Below are 16,530 nucleotides of genomic sequence, written 5' to 3' on the forward strand. Positions count from 1 at the left end.
ATGGTTTGTTTTCCTCTTTGATTATTCCCCCCCCCTTTACTGTCCTACCTCCCACTGTTGGTTTTCATTGTTATTTTCCATTTCCTCTTCCTGTAATGCTTTGGTGAGGATGTTTTGAAGAGATGGTTTTCTAGCTGCGAATTCTTTAAACTTTTGTTTATCGTGGAAGGTTTTAATTTCATCCTCCATCCTGAAGCTTAATTTCGCTGGATACACAATTCTTGGTTGGAACCCATTTTCTTTCAGTGTTTGAAATATGTTATTCCAGGATCTTCTAGCTTTCAGAGTCTGTGTTGAAAGATCAGCTGTTATCCTGATTGGCTTACCCCTAAATGTAATCTGCTTCCTTTCTCTTGTAGCTTTTAAAATTCTCTCCTTATTCTGTATGTTGGGCATCTTCATTATAATGTGTCTAGGTGTGGATCTCTTATGATTTTGCACATTCGGCGTCCTGTAGGCTTCTAGGATTTGGGATTCTGTCTCATTCTTCAAGTCTGGGAAGTTTTCTCGTATTATTTCATTGAATAGACTGCTCATTCCTTTGGTTTGGAGCTCTGTACCTTCCTGTATCCCAATGACTCTTAAGTTTGGTCTCTTAATGTTATCCCATATTTCTTGGATGTTCTGCTCATGGTTTCTTAACAGTCTTGCTGAGCTGTCTATGTTCTTTTCCAGTTGAAATACTTTGTCTTCATTGTCTGATGTTCTATCTTCTAAGTGTTCTACTCTGCTGGTAGTATTCTCCATTGAGTTTTTAAGTCAGTTCATTGCTTCCTGCATTTCTAGGATTTCTGTTTGTTTGTTTTTTATAACCTCTATCTCCCTGTATAGTTGATCCTTTGCTTCCTGGATTTGTTTGCGTAATTCGTCGTCGAAGTGATCTTTCATTGTCTGATTTTGCTGTTTAATGTCTTCCTTGATACTCCAGATCATCTGAAGCATGTATATCCTGAATTCTTTATCTGACATTCCATCTGCTGCAGCTGTTACCTCTTCTAAAGTTGCGTTGACCTGCATTGCTTGTGGTCCTTTCTTTCCTTGTCTTTTCATACTGCTTGTGTATCTTTCCTGCAGGTGCAGGCGGCGGCTCTGCTCTCTCCTTATTCCAATTGGGGTGTCGTGGCTACCACGCCTTCAGGTCACTGGGCCTGTTCTGGGAGCTGGCGGCGGCTCTGTTCTGCCCCTACTCCAATTGGGGTGACGAGTGTACCACACCGGCAGGCCACCGGGCCTGATCCGCCGGTCGGTTGCAGGTTTGCCTACCCTGCAGGCGCGGGCGGCGGCTCTACTCTGCCCCTACTGCAAATGGGGTGATGTGTCTGTCGTACCAGCAGGCCACTGGGCCTGTCCCGCTGGTTGGTCGCAGATCTGTCCACCTTTCGGGCACGGGTGGAGGCTCTGCTCTGCCCCTACTCCAATTGGGGTGTCGTGACTACCCCGCCTGCAGGACGCTGGGCCTGTTCCTGGCACGGGCAGCGACTCTGCTCTGCCACTACTCCAATTAGGGTGGTGTTTGTACCACGCCGGCAGGCTCCTGGGCCTGATCTGCCGGTCTGTTGTAGGTCTGCCTACCTTGGAGGCGCGGGCGGCGGATCTGCCCTGCCCCTCCTACCACGCCTGCGGACCCCTGGGCCTGATCTGCAGGTTGATCACTGGTCTGCTCACCCTGCGGGCACGGGTGGCGGTTCCGCTCCGCCCCCACTCCAATTGGGGTCACGTGACCACCACACCGGCAGGGCCTGATCCGGGCGTGGGAGAAGGATCTGCTCTGCCCCTACTCCAGTTGGGGTGACGTGTGTACCACACTGGCAGGCCACTGGGCCTGACCCGCCAGGCTGTCACAGGTCTGTTTACCTTGCAAGCGCGAACCGCGGCTCTGCCCTGCCCCTCCTACCACGCCCATGTACCACTGGGTCGCGGGTCTGCTCACCTTGCGGTTGCGGGTGGCGGCTCCGCTCCGCCCCCTCTCCAACTGGGGTCACGCGGTCACCACGCTGGCGAGCCGCTGGGCCTGCTCCGGGCGCTGGCGGCGGCCCGGCTCCTTCCCTCTGGCTCGATGACAAATTGAGGAGACTCGGGTGACTGTGCCTCACCCCCCCCTACCAGGAGACCAACTGCTTATGTCACCACTGGTATTGATGAAGTTCCCTCCTCCGCCGCTTTCTGCAGACATCAGATCTCTGCCATGTTGGTATCCTATGCGAATGGCAGCATTTCGTTCCCCTTGCCGGGCGACCAAAGCACCGGGTGAGTCCTGACCGGCCCTCAGCAGGACCCGGACCGAGAAGCAGTTTCCGCGGGCTCCTAGCCCCGGGCCAGGGAAGTTCTGGGAGCCGGAACTCGGCCACTCCGTGCTCGGTGTAAGCTCCTATAAATGTAAGCTCCAAGAAGCAGTCCCCGCGGGCTCAGTTCCGGGAGCCGTAATTCGGCTGCTTAGTGCTTGTTGTATGCTCTGGTAGGAGCAGGGTCCAAGAAGCAGCCTCCGCAGGCTCAGTAGCCCTGGGCCAGGGCAGTTCCGGGAGCCGGAACTCGGCCGCCCCGCGCTCGGTATTCACTCTGATAAGATCAGGTTCTAAGAAGCACCCAGGCGCTGAGCCCTAGCAATCTGTCTGCAAGCCGCAGGCGAATTGCAGCCTGAAATTACCTGTTCTATGGCTGAATGAGCTGCGGTCAGTCGAAAACAGGGGTGGTGACGTCAGTTTACCAACATGGTGGCTGCTGGCCTCCTCTGTGGTCTGACCGGTGTGGAGAACCGAGATGGACCGCTTCCTTCCCCCGTCTCGAACCCAGAATTCAGCCCTGAGTACGGTGCTTGCACGGCTGGCAGAAACTGCAGCGCTGTAACCCTGCGTCTCTATCCCAGCGCACGCTGCAGATTCTAGCCGCGGGGCGATTTGCTGAATAAGCAGTGTTACCCTCTGTGCGACAAACCTCTCGCGTTTGAGTCCCCGTAGCTGATCCTCGAGCGATGGAAATCCTTCCTCCAGGTTCCGGAGCACCCCACTATTGCTGGAAATTCCTAACAAGATATCCTTTAGCCGTCCTGACTTGTCATACTCCCACACAGTGAAGCAGCACACGGGGGCAATGCACTCCCCTCGCCGCCATCTTCACTCTTTCTAATTGTCTTATTTTAGTCTATTTTTTTTTTTTTTTTTTTTGGTAGAGGCTGAAACTGAGATACATGTTGTCCCAAATATAGCTATCATACCTGCTCTGTCTTTAGCCAAAACACTTTTAGCCTAGTGTCTGATCCTTTCTGGGAACTCTACTGTGTATCCCCAAACCAAGCCATCCAGGAAATCTTGAAGGCATTCTTGTAAGGTTCGAATGACTTATTACCCAAGGCCTAAAATCCATCAACAGTTATCTCTAAAGTCTTTTTTTTTTTTTACCTTTTAGCTTCCAAAACTTTTCTAGAATCCTGGTGGTGTTTGGCAAGTCATGGGTTACAAAACTGGTGTTACCTCCTTTAGGAATCCTGAATAGTCCAGTGTATTGCTTGGAAATATGCTAATAGTAGGTGCTTATGTCTTTGAGGTCTCAGCGGAAACAAGAAGAGGATTTCTATTCTTTTTTTTTTTTTTTTAGAGAGAGAATTTTAATATTTATTTTTTAGTTTTTTCGGCAGACACAACATCTTTGTATGTGGTGCTGAGGATCGAACCCCGGCCGCACGCATGCCAGGCGAGTGCACTACCGCTTGAGCCACATCCCCAGCCCTCTAGTCTATTTTTAGTGCATTATTATTTTACATAATAGTGGGGTTCATTTTGACATGTTCATAAATGCATATAACATAGCTTTTCTATTTCAATCCCAAATACTACCCCTCTTCCCTTCATCGACCCCCTTCCTCCACTCTTTTGCTCTCCCTTCCATTAATTTTGTTATTTAAATTGTTGCATTATATTTATGTATAAAATTGTGATGCCTTGTGTTATAGTCCTACATGCACCTAGTAAATTTGTTCAATTTCATTCCTCTATTCTTCCCAAGGTTTCCTGTTTTAATATCTTGTTATAAAAATATTATTTTGGGGCTGGGTTTGTGGCTCAGTGGTAGAGCACTTGCTTCACCTGTGTGGGTTTGATCCTCAGAACTACATAAAAATAAATAAAATAAAGGTATTGTGTCTACAACCTAATACAAAATAATATATTTTAATTTTTTTTTTTAGATATTTGAAAATGGATAGCCTAGAAAGAGGAAAAGAAAGTGGCAGTCAGTGATACGAGGTGCCCAGGCTTTGCAGGTCTGAGCTACCTTAATACAGTTTTATCATTACTACATCAAAACATAATGGTTCTAGCCCATTAAATCTGCATTCTTTTTGTCAGACATAGCAACCTCCTTTCTCCTGTTAATTTATATCTGAAATTTTTGAAAAAAATCTCTATTTAAACTCCATGTGTCCAATTTTGCTTGTCTTTTGTTGAGTCTTTTGTATACTGATGTGGCCCTTTCTACATGCTACTGAAATTTCTACATGGCATGCAATTTCTCTATAGCATTTTACCCACAGAAGAAATTCTTACAAAATTGAAGTTAATCCTCCCAAACCATGCCACTATCAGCCAAGTTTATTTAATATTCTAAATCTTTTGTTGTCCTTTTACCAATGTTCATAGCATATTTACCAGGAGTAGATTCAATTACAGGAAACAGTTCATCCATAAACAGCAACTTTTCATTCAAGTTCAATCACAGGATTTCAGCAATTCTTCAGTCCCCATTTCCAGTTCTATTTCCACCCCACCTGCAGTTACTTCCTTTACTGAATTCTTGAACCTCTCAATGAGGGTGGGAATAAACTTTTCTGAAACTCCTTTTAATGCTATTTTGATCCCAGCTTGTGAATCATGAATTTTATTAATGGCATCCAAAGTAGTAAATCCCTTCCAAAAATTTTTCCATTATATTTTCTCATGTATGTGGAAGTTAGAGCAAAATGAGGCAGGTGTTGGATACCACAAAGATAGAGAAGATCAGTGGAATAGAAGAGGACCAAGAGGGTTGAAGGAGGGATGGGAAATGGAAGAAAATGAAGAAAGAATTTAACAAAGTTATATGCATGTATAAATATACCACAGTGAAGTCCATATTTATGTATATTTATAAAGCACCAATAAAAAATAAATGAGTGAGGCTGGGCATGGTAGCATCTGCCTGTAATCCCACCAGCTTGGGAGGCTGAGGCAGGAGGATCCCTAGTTCAAAGCCAGCTTCAGCAATTTAGCAAGGTCTTAAGCAGCTCAGTGAGACCCTGTCTCTAAAATAAAATACAAAAAGGGATGGGGATGTGGCTCAATGGTTAAGTGACCCTGGGTTCAATCTCTAGTACCAACATAAATAAATAAATGAGTGGAAGGAAGACCATTAGAATAGAGAAAGGAGAATTTTTTTTTTCAATGATGAGTAAGTCTCTACAGCAAGCTTAAAATGCTCCATAAGCCATGTTGTAAAGAGACGTGTTGTCATCTAGGCTTTGTTGTTTCATTCGTGGAGCATGGGCAGAGTAGATTTAGTATAATTCTTAAAGGCTCTAGGATTCTTTAAAGGGTAAAGAAGCGCTTGCTTCAACTTAAAGCCACCAGTTGCACTAGCTGCTAACAATATCAACAAAAAATATCAGCCTGTACTTGGAAGCTTTCAAGTCAGGCATTGACTTCTCATGCTGTGAAAGTCTTAGGTAGCATGTTCTTTCAATATAATGTGGTTTCATCTTTATTGTAAATCTCTTTTAGTGTAGCCACATTCAACAATTATCTTAGTTAATCTCTAGATAACTTATTTCAGTTTTTATATTAGCATTTCTGTACTTTGTATTTCTATGTTATGGACATGGCTACCTCTGCAGCTTCCTTAGCTCTCTATTTTGATAGAATTAAAGAGAGGGGCTTGTTCTGGATTGGGTTTTGGTTAAGGGAGTGTTATGGCTGGCTGAATCTTCTACCTGGGCCACTAAAACTTCCCTATGTCAGCAATAAAACCTTCTGACTCTCTTAAAATTTGTGTGTTCATTGGAGTAGGACTTTAACATCTTTCAAGAACTTTCCTATTCAGTTTGGTCTTTTGGAACAAGAGGTTTAGCTTTTGTCCTATATCAGCTTTTAACATGTCTTTCTCACTAAGCTTAATAATTTTTAGCTTTTGATTTACAATGAGAAATGTGTGGCTCTTCTTTCAGTAGGATGCTTAGGGGACATTGTAGGGTTATTAACTGGCCTAATTTCAAGATCATTGTGTTTCAGGGAATATACAAGGTCTAGGGAGAGAGATGGGGGAATGGCTGGTTGGTGGAGCAGCCAGAATACAGAGCATTTATCAATTAAGTTTACTGTATTATAAAGGCATGGTTCAGGGCACTCCTAAACAACTAGAATGGTAACATCTGAGATCACTTATCACAGATTCACTGTAACAGATATGTTGAAAAAATTTGAAATGTAAAAGAAATGTGACAAAGACACATGAAGTAAGTACAAGCTATTGGCAAAATGGTACTGATAGACTTACTTGGTATAGGGTTGCCATAAACCTTCAGTTTGTAACAAATGCCATATCTGCTGAGTGAAATAAAGCACATCAAAATGAGGCATGCCCATATTCTACTTACCATCTCTCTATATTTGACTATTCTAAGTACCTCCTATAAGTGGAATACTACTATTTGTTCTTTTCTGTCTGGCTTATTTTACTTAATATCTTCAAGGATCATCCATGTTGTGGCAAGTGTCAGAATTTCATACCCTCTTAAGGCTGAATTATATTCCATTGTGTGTGTATACCATATTTTATTTATCTTTTTATCCACTGGTAAACATTGAGGTTGTTTCCACTTTTTGGCTATGAACATGGGTATACAAATAACTGATCAAATCTCTGCTTTCAGTTCTTTTGGGTATATATACCCTGAAGGGAATGGCAGATCATGTAGTAATTTTGTGTTTAAGTTTTTGAAGACTTGTCAAACTTTTTTCCATAGCAACTATACTATTTTACATTCCCATCATGAAATAACAAGAGTTCCAATTTCTACCAACACTTTTTCTTCTGGGGGATTAAATATTTTTGAAAAAAAAAAAAGCTATTATAGTGGGAAGAAAGTGGTATTTCTTTGTGGATTGATTTGTATTTGCTTAATGATTAGTGAATTGAGTATCTTTTCAAGTGCTTATTATCCACTGGTCTATCTTTAAAGAAATGATTCCCTTGCCTTTTTAAAATTGCATTTTTTATTGTTGAGTTGAGATCAGTCTTATTTTAAAAAGAGTAATAAAATTGAACTCAATATCTTTGTATATAAAACTCAGTTTTTTGTAATATTGATTTTTCTGGAATTTCCTTGCTTTCTTAAATTGTACTTTTTCCTGTTAAGATTTTGTAATTGGACTTTTGCAATTACTGGGAAATTGAGATTTTTTACTTTTGTATCTGTGTTATGAAATGCTGATGACTGCACTATCTGGCATGTATTCTAATTTAGTTGCTAGTTGGATCATCTACTTTGTCTTGTTGGCCAAATTGTATTTTTAAAAGTTAAAATTTTATGGGACAAAAATCTATAATCATCTATTTAATTTTACAAATTATTTAAGTAGTGATGTCCTTCATTGTGTTATAACATAGCAAGTCTATTTATTACCAAATTGGATGTATGAAGACTAACAAAATACTGTGATCCTCAACTGAGAAATATCTTACAATTATTTAAAGGGCTTTAAAAAAATCTTTGACTAGATAAATTAATATATTAAATTTATTCCCAGGGTAAGATTGAATGGTAAGCTACATATCAGTTTCCTATGGCTGTGGTAACAAGTTACCACAACCGTGGTAGCCTAAAGCAACAGTTCCAGAGACAGAATTCTGAAATCAATTTCACTGTGCTTAAATCAAGAGGTTGACAGGGCCAAGCTCCCCCTGGAGGCTCTAGGAGAGAATTTGCTTTCTGGTCTCTTCCAGCCTCTAGGGAAGCATTCCTTGCATTCCTTGGTGTGTGATTCTTTCTTCAAAGCCAGAAGCATACCATCTTGCTTTAGTTGCCTCATTGATTTCTAATTCTGGAGTATGCGAAGTCTCCCTCTGCCTTCCTCTTATATAGGTATTCATAATTGCATTTAGGACCCATCTGGATAATCCAGGATACACACCCATCTTGAGATTCTTAAATAAATCACATTCGAAGACCCCTTTCCCTCATATATTATGATTGAATCTGAAATGTCCCCTGAAAACTCATATTTTGAAACCATGATCACTAATGTAGCAAGGCTCAGAACTAGGGATTTGGGGCAATGATTAGGGTTCTGAGTTCATCAATGGATTAAACTATTTGATGGATTAAAAATTTGAATGGTCTATAGGGTGGTAACTTCAGGCAGATGGGGTATGGCTGGAGGAAGGAGGTCACTAGGGCCCCTTTCTCCCCCGCCCCATCTTGCTCTCTCCCTTTCTCTTTTCCTCACACCTCCTTGTTTCCTCTCCCTGCCCTCCCTTTCCCTCCGAGCTGTCAAGAGTTGAGAAGCTTTGTTTTATCATGTCCTTCTGCCTTGAAGTTCTGCCTTATCTCAGATCTTTAGCCTAAGAACTGAAACTATGAGCCCAAAATGTTTCCTCCTCTAAGTTGTTCTTGTATTTTGTCACAGTGATGAAAAGATAACTAAAACACCATGTAACATAGCAGAGGTTCCAGGCACTGGGAAGTGTGTATCTTTCAGGGAAACACTTTTCAGCCTAATATAACCTATGCAAGACTGTCCGGAATTTTAAAAAAAGAAAATGGAAATTATAAACATCATAGATGTCCTTGAACCTCATTTTTGTAAATAAACTTCAACATGATTTATCCATTTTATTTATGCTGATTTCTCCATTTTCTTTTCCCATTTTGTTCTGCCTTGATCACTTCCCATTTGAATTCTGTTCCATGCTACTGATAGATAACAGTGCTTTCAAAGGTTTGTCTGTAACCATTAAGCCAAATCCTGGAACATCTCATTTTGATTCTCATCCTCCTCAATCTTGAAACATTCAGTAGACTATTTATTATTAAATGCTGTCTTCTGCAAATACTTGCAATACTCGGTCACCTACTAGCTCCTCCCCTTCTATTATAATTAATTATTGTAACCAGTTCTTTTTCTTTGTTTTTCATTCTCCTACACTATGATATTGAATGTTTTTGAGTTTCTATGGATGACTTTATTTTCTTTGCACAACTCAGATTCTTTATCTTCTTTTGAGTTTGACTACTGTTTTATGGAGACTTGGAAATGTTTACCTTTGAATTTGAATTCTAACATTATACCTTTGACAATTGTTTATTTCTTGCTCCTTCCAAGAAATGTACACATAGATATCCTGATGTTATCTCAAATCTAGCATTTACAAAAATCTTACTTCTCCTTCTAATCAGTTTTTGCTCCCAATTGCCATGGAGGTAAAAAATGCCAACATTATGCTAGAAAGTTTGATATTTTATTCCCTACAGTTAGGCTTTGTTATGTTATTTTATTCTTAGTGATAACAGGTTTATTTCCTCCCTCAGTAATGTAAAGCAATGCTACTTGGAGTGTGGTACATGGATTAACAGCATCAGTGCCACCTGGGAACCAGTAAAAAATGCAAATTCTTGGTCCTATCCCAGATCTACTGAATTAGAATATTTATTTTAAAACTGTATTTTAGGAAGCCTTACATGTAATTCTAATAAACTGGAGTGCATCAACCAGTGGTTTAGAATTGAGCTTAAACTGACAATGCTCTGTGCCTAGATTACCCCAACACCACCGTTTTTATGATTATTTTCTTTTTATAAAATACTTTATCAATATATTGTACATATTAATAGTATTCAGTGTTATATTTCCATCCATACAGTATGTACTAATGAAATCCAACCTCCCAATATCCACTGTCTCCCCCACCTCCCCCCACACACCCTTCCTAACCTCTACTAACCATTATTCTACATTCAGATTGACTTTTTTTTTTTTAATCTTTATCTTCCACACATAAGAAAGCACATACAGTACTTGTCTTTCTGTGTCTGGTTTATTTCACTTATTATGTCTTTCAGTAGTGTCCATTTTACTGCAAATGTCAGCACTTCTTTCTTCTTTGAGATTGAAAATTATTCCCTTGTCTACCACATTTTCTTTATTTGTTCATCTGTTGATTGGCACCTAGATTGATTGCAAATACAAACCATTGCGAATAGGGTTGCAGTAAACATGAGTGTGTAGGTATCCCTTTAGTGTGCTGATTTCACTTCCTTTGGCTATATATCCAGAAGCGGGATAGCTGGATCATACAGTGTGTCTATTTTGGAGGAATTCCCATAGTATTCTCCAAAATGGCTGTACTAGTGAATATTCCCACCAACGTTGTATGAGTTCCTTTTTTTCCACTTTCTCGCCAACATTTATTTTTTGATTTTTTGATAATAACTTTTCTACCAGGGTGAGATAATATTGCATTATAGTTTTAATGTACGTTTCCTTGATGGCTAATGATACTAAGCATTTTTTTTAAACACTTGTTGGCTATTTATATTTCTTCTTTTGAGAAGTGTCTATTCAAATCATTTGCTCATTTTAAAAAATGGAATTGCTTTGCTTTTAAAGTTTTTTTTAGTTCTTTATATATTTTGAATATTTATCCTGTATCAGAATAATTGGCAGATATTTTCTAGAAGTTGTCTTTTTACTCCATTCAGTGTTTCTTTTTCTGTGCAGAAACTTTTTAGTTTGATGTAATACCTTTTGCTAGTTTGTTTTCATTTCTTGTGCTTTGGAGTTCTTGTCCAAAAAGCCATTGCTTGTATAAATATCTAGAAGTGTTTCTCCTGTGTTTTAATTTTAGAGTTTTGGTTCTCACATTTATGTCTTTGATCCACTTTAATCTGATTTTTGTGTAGGTGAGAGGAGTCAAATTTCAACCTTGTGGATTCAGAGAGTTTCCCCAACACTATTTATTTATTTATCTTTCCACATTTTTTATTGGTGTATTATAGTTGTATGTAATAATGGAATTTGTTGTTACATATTCATACACATATACCATACAACAACATAATTTTGTTAATATCATTCCCTAGCACTTCCCCTCCTTTCCCTCCTCCCACTCTCTAGACCCTTTCCTTTACTGATCTCCTTTTGATTTTTTTCATGAGAACCCTGTGTCCCCATCTTTCTTTTCCTTTTTCCTCTCTAGCTTCTATATATGAGAGAAAACATGACCCTTGACCTAAATTTGGTTTATTTCACTTAACATAATGTTCTCAAGTTTGTTCCATCTATTTTCCTGCAAATGAATAATTTCATTTTTATTTATGGTAGAATAAGACTGCATTGTGTGTATATATACATTTCTTTAACCATTCATCTGTTAATAGACTGGTTTCATAGTTTGGTTGTTCTGAACCGCACAGCACCATTTATTAAAGGGTTGTTGTCTGTCCAGTGTATGGTTTTGGTGTCTTTGTCAAGAACCAGTGGGCTATAGATGTGTGGATTTATTTCTGGGCACTATTTTATGTTCCATTGGTTCATGAATCTGCTTTTATGCCAATATCATGCTGTTTTACTTGCTATCATCCTGTAACATGGCTTTAGTTTTGTGCTTTTTGTTCAAGATTGCTTTGAATATTTTGTGTTTTCTGTTCCCATATGATTTTTATGATTGTTTTTTCTAGTTCTATGAAGCATTTCATGGTACTTTGATGGACCTTGCATCGACTTTGTAAATCACTTCAAATATCTTGAAGGCTCTTTCTAGCTGGGATGTTTCAAAATACTTGTCTTTTAAGTTCATTTATTTTTTTTTCTTGATCTAGTCTATCTAGTGAGGCTTTCAAGTGCATGTGTGTGTATTTCTTTATTAAATAGTGAAATTCTTTCCCCTTTTCTTACAGTTTTTGTCTTAGACTTTTATCAGCTTCATTTGTATGTGTCTGTATATGTACACAGATACATGTATACGTATGTGTATACATATTTGTATATATATGTATGTGGCATATGTACTCTTTGATCTTTATTTTTTCTTTCCTCTAATTTGGGGTTTGTTTTGTTTTTACTTCCTTACACGCAGGTCCTTGTTCTTTAACATTTTTCTATTTTTTTGATGTAAGAATTATTGCTATACACTTTCATTGTAGTGTTGTTTTAGCAGTATTTCAAAAACTTTGGTGCATTATTTCCATTTTCATTTGTTTAAATAATTTAAAAAGTTTTCCATTTTGAGGTTTTCAATGACCAATTTTTCATTCAAAACTATGTTATTCAGTTTCCATGTATTTATATAGTTTCTATTTTCTTTTGTGTTTGATTTCTAATTATATCCCATTTTGGTCAGAAAATATATTGGATATGATTTCATTTTTTAAGTTATGTCTTGTGTCCTCATATAGTGTATTCTAGAGAAAGTTCCACAATTATTATATAGTGACATTCTTTCCCTTGTCTTATAGTTTTTGTCTTAGACTTTGTCAGATATAAGTAAAGCTACTCCTGCCTCTTTTGGTTTCCATTTGCATGGAATTTGTAGTTGTGTGCTTTGATTATTTTCGTATGTGGGTGTATGTTTGTGTGTGTGTGTGTTTACTACAATTTTTTCCTTTGTTATTATTATGAATTTTATACAAAACTTTTTTTTTGATACCAGAGATTGAACCCAGGGGTGCTTAGCCACTGGGCCACATCCCTAGCCCTTTTTTATATTTTATTTAGAGACAGATTCTTGCTGAGTTTCTTAGGGCCTCACTAAGTTGTTGAGGCTGGCTTTGAACTTGTGATCCTCCTGCCTCAGCCTCCTGACCTGCTGTGATTATAGGTGTGTGCCATCACACCAGGCAAAACATCTTTTTTTTTTTAAATTGGTTCTTTCTATGCATATATGACAGTACAATTCATTTTGATATAATTTTACAAGCATGGAATATATCGTATTTTAATTAGGATCCCATTCTTATGGATATACAGATGGTGAAATTCACTGGGACATATTCATATATATATAAATTATTTCAGATTCATTCCACTGTCTTTCCTTTTCCTATCCCCACTCTCTTCCTGTTATTCCCCTTTGTCTAATCTACTAAATATCTATTCTTCTCCTCTCCCCACTTATTGTGGGTTAGCTTCCAGATATCAGTGAAAACATGCAAGCGTTGGCCTTTTGGGACTGGTTATTTCACTTAGCATGATAGTCTGAAGCTTCATTCATTTATCAGCAAATTTCATAAAGTCATTCTTCTTTATGGCTGAGTAATACTCCATTGTGTGTATATACCACATTTTTTTAAAATTCATTCCTCTGTTGAAGGGCATGTAGGTTGGCTCCATAGCTTAGCTATTGTGAATTGAGCTTCTGTAAACATTGATGTGACTGTGTCACTATAGTATGCTTTGAGTATATACTGAGGAGTAGGATAACTGGTCAAATGGTAGTTCCATTTCAAGCTTTCTGAAGAATTTCCATACTGCTTTCCACAGTGGTTGCACCAATTTTCAGTCCCACCAGCAATGTATGAGTGTACCCCAACCTTGCCAACATTTATTGTTAGTTGTATTCTTGATGATTGCCCTTCCAACTGGAGTGAGATGAAATCTCAGTGTAGTTTTAATATGTATTTCTGTAATTGCTAGAGATGAACATCTTTTTCGTATATTTGTTCACTGTTTGTATTTCCTCTTCTATGAAGTGTCTCTTAATTCCTTTGCCCATTTATTGATTGATTTATTTGTTTTTTAGGGTAAAGTTTTTTGAGTTCTTTATATATCCTGGAGATTAATGCTCTATATGAGGTGCAGGTAGGCAAGATTTTCTCCCATTCTGTAGGCTCTCTTTTCATGCTTTTGATTGTTTCCTTTGCTGTGAAGAAGCTTCTTAGTTTGATACCATCCCATTTATTGATTCTTGATTTTATTTCTTGCACTTTAAGAGTCTTGTTAAGGAAGTCAGTTCCTAGACCAACATGATGGAGTGAGTGGCCTACTTTTTCTTCTGTCAGGCACAGGATTTCTAGTCTAATGCCTTGGTCCTTGACCCTCCTTGTCCCTCCTTCCTATCTTTTTCATTATTTAATCAGAGAAACAAGAATTATTCTTTATAAATTTCTGAGAATTATAGCTAACCCAAGTATTAGTTTACCTTAAATCTTTCTATGGCATAGAACCAATTTATCTCATAGTTTGGTCCTAATTAATTTAAACCAAGTGAAATTAACTCATCTGCATCTATTATTAAAATCACATTTTAAATGTTTGCCTCATTGATTTCAGTTACTATACTTATAAATCAATTACCAACATTTATTTAAGGAACAAATCTTATACCACAATCTCAGGCACAGTCTACATTATTAGAAAACATGTATTCCTTTCAAATTACAGCAATTTTAATAAATCTAAATTAACAGGCAAAACCATGAAGAACACTGGCTGTGGTTGTGGCTCAAATATAGAGCACTTGCCTAGAATGTGTGAGGCCCTGGGTTTGATTCTCAGCACCACATATAAATAAATAAATAAATAAATAAAAGATCCATTGACAACTAAATATATATATATATATATATAAAAAAAACCCTATAAACATATTGCTGCTTAAAATTTAAAACATTAAATGACACTTTAATAAGTAGAAGAATGGACAAAATTATCCTCAATTGTGAAGGCTGAAATGTAAAGTCCTTTGCTATTCTGTTCTGCTGAATTTCCAACAGCTTTGTATAGGTTGGTGGAATTCCAGACTGATGTTTATATGAGGTTGTGTTTATATGACATTTAGCAACCACTGGCACATATCTCTTTGAGGTTTATTGTAACCAATATAAATAAAACTTTGTGAAATGAATTAGCTATGGCGGCTTTCTACTTTTGTTGGCACATTTTAAAAGTCACATTTACCTGCCTTAGTATAGAACCCTCAGAATCCAAGGGTGGCGAGCCCGGTTACCTGGCTTCTTAGGCTATCTTTTCATGCTTCCACCTCTATTTAATCTCATCTTCAACCCCCCTTCACATTAATGATCTGTCTTCTCATATCCTCTTAGAATTTTTAAGTACATTAATTTTTTGAAAAATTAATTTCTTCTAATACAGTATTTTATATTTTCATTTAATTTTTGTCCCATTATAGCAGATTTCTTGTCCTCTAATTTACTCAAATTTTTAAAATATTGTGACAGTCCCTGTTAATAATAACAAAATATTCTCTGTACATCTTTCTCAATCTCTTTAACAATTAGCTCTGTTAGACCATGTGACTAGTTTTGGCAAACACACACACACACACATACACATTGGTTGGTTAAGGACCAATGTGCCTCTACCATCTTTTTCTTTTATCTGTGTAACTGGAGGTAAGAGATTTGAGATGCTGGAGTTTCAAGCTTGAAGATTTGGGGCCCTGAGTCACTGCTTGGGCGTCTGATTTATATCAATGTGAATGAAAAATTAAAAACATTGTATTTAAGCCACTGAGACTTCTTGATTTATTTGTTACTGGAGCGTGACCAAGAATTACAATCTAATATGAATATCTTTAATAAACTGTGAATCAGATAAAGGGGATGAAAGGCTATTTAGATACCTATTTTATAACTACTAAATGGAGTTTAGACTTAAATCATTGGATTTCTAAGTGTCACTTTAGAAGTTCCTTCAACCACAGAGATATTTCCTGCATGGTGATGAAGATTTAAACTGTTTAAGGAGGCTGTTCCCCACTTGATATTTAAAAATTTATAATATTGATGGCAACAGACTTTGTCACTAAAAATAATTTGAACTACTGTCTTAGCACATTTATTCTTTCCAAAGAGTTGTATATACTCATAGTAGGAAATAAATTTTAATATGTACACATTTTTAATTTAGGAATATAGCAATTAGAAAAGGAGTATGGGGTCTGTTATTTCAACTGTAGTACACTCAAAGTTGTATACACTCATTGTAGGAGATAAGTTTTATTATATACACAAAAATAAAAATGATAAGAATTCTTCATATCTTATATAACAAAAGATAAATGTTTCACTTTTAATCTTAATAATATTTATCTCTTAATGTTTATCTGTTTAATAATGTTGGATAATGTTTACTTTCATTTTTTAAAAAATTTGTATATGTAAGTACATGTTCTTATTTCAAAGCCTTGGAATACTATTTCCTTTTGGTTTTTCATTTAATTATACTGTAAGCTCTTTGCCATGTTATTTAAAATTTCTTTGTAAATATTATTTTTTTCCATTTTAATTCAAATTTACTTTTGATTAAGGTGATAACCATGGAAATTTCAATCTGTTTATTTGTAGCATTCTTTTTTTTTTTTTTTTTTTTTGGTACCAGGGGTTGAACCCAGAGGCACTTAACCACTGAGCCATATCCCCGGTCCTTTGAGACAGGGTTTAAACTGCTTAGTGCTTTGCTAAGATGCTGAGGCTGGCTTTGAACTTATGATCCTGTCTTAGCCTCTTGAGCTGCTGGGATTAGTGGCGTGTGCCACCACTCCTGGCTA

Source organism: Marmota flaviventris, chromosome 8, assembly GCF_047511675.1.
Source record: "Marmota flaviventris isolate mMarFla1 chromosome 8, mMarFla1.hap1, whole genome shotgun sequence".
In the NCBI taxonomy this organism is placed as follows: Eukaryota; Metazoa; Chordata; class Mammalia; order Rodentia; family Sciuridae; genus Marmota; species Marmota flaviventris.